The sequence below is a fragment of the Octopus bimaculoides genome, chromosome 12 (assembly GCF_001194135.2).
Source record: "Octopus bimaculoides isolate UCB-OBI-ISO-001 chromosome 12, ASM119413v2, whole genome shotgun sequence".
NCBI classification, from domain to species: Eukaryota; Metazoa; Mollusca; class Cephalopoda; order Octopoda; family Octopodidae; genus Octopus; species Octopus bimaculoides.
Window position 1 is genome coordinate 55763736 of NC_068992.1, and position 1721 is coordinate 55765456.

A 1721-nucleotide genomic window follows, 5' to 3' on the forward strand; every position below is an offset into this window, starting at 1 on the left:
GTGTGTGTGTGTGTGTGTGTGAGTATATGTTTGTGTGTCTGTGTTTGTCCCCCCCAACATCGCTTGACAACTGATGCTGGTGTGTTTATGTCCCCATAACTTAGCGGTTCGACAAAAGAGACCGATAGAATAAGTACTAGGCTGCCAAAGAATAAGTCCTGGGGTCGATTTGCTCGACTAAAGGCGGTGCTCCAGCCTGGCCACAGTCAAAAGACTGAAACAAGTAAAAGAGTAAAGAGTAAAGAGTATACTGTGCCTGGAAAAAATAAAAATAAAAAAAGAGAGGAATTTCAGAGCTGGAACATATATTATCATTGTCCTGTGAATCAAGCCTGAGCTGGAGCAAAACAACAACCAGCAACAACAGCACAGCAGCAGCAACAAGGATCAAAATAAAGTGAAATATTAGACTTACATAAGATTATCTATCACAATTACTAACATTTAAACCAATTTAACGAGATCACAGCAAGGGGTCTCTGCTTATTTTGTCATTATTTCTGAAGAATGTGTCCAACTGGTATTCATAATGGCTACACAGAGAGGAATTCTGTTTAAAATCTGTTCAAGAATATTCTCTATGGAATCTTAGTAACAACAAAAACAACAACAATTATACACAAAGTTATCGCATATTTTCTTGCTGTCTCTTTTCCTATTGTTACACGTTCAATATGGTTCTCAGAGATGCAGAATAAACACCCAGGGGATAAAGACTGCACAATATATTTCATTGTATGGCTGTCAGTTACATTCAAAGAAGACTTAAGATTACATGATAAATGCTGATGAATAAAGTCAGAAAGCAATAATTAAAGAATATTCTCATCTCAGGAGGTTTCCTGCCAATTTTAGCTAAGTGCTTACATTAAAGAGATATACTGCACAATTCTGAAGATCTAACAGATTTCCTTTCCCTACCACTTCCATTGTTTACATAAATATTAGATTTGCAAAAATCCAGTGATGCACCATAGGTATTGAAATACGGCGTGTTGGATATTATAATGATAAGTAAATTTGAAATTTGTATTATGGGAATAAAATGTAATATATTTAAATGACAGAATATTGTAACCGAATACCAAATTCTATTGTAATCTCTTTTCAGCGCCATGTGATCACTCCCAACCTCACTTCTAAAGTGTGAGTAATTGATTATGTCTACCACCCAAATAGGCTATGGCAGGATTTGAACTCAGAATGCAAAAGGACCATTGCAAATAACTCAAAACATCTTGTCTGATAGCTTAACAATTCTGCGACTTTGCTATCCCTACACTGGTACTTAATTTTATTGCTCAGGAAAGATGAAAGGCAAAGTTGACCTCAGTGGAATTTGAACTCTGAATGTAAGGAGCCATACAAAATGCTGCAACTTTGTAGAAAATATTTTAATGCACTCTAACAGATCCGACACTAAAATGTAAGTTATTTAGTCCAGTGTCTTCTGTTTCTATCACCTCTCTGTTTCTATATCGTATTTATGAATCTAAGGGCAGTGAATAGAAGTGCATTCGCCGGCAGTGGAAACAGTATGCTTTATTGAATCTAGGTCACTAGTTCAAATCCAAATGGGATGAACTTTGCCTGTCATTCAGGAACTTATCAAACAATTACTCTAAAATACTGAAGGCAATTCAATTTACAATAACTCTCCCAGTAAATATTGAACTTTCCATTTCCTTTTTCCTTTCTTTTTTTTTTTTTTTTTTTTTTTT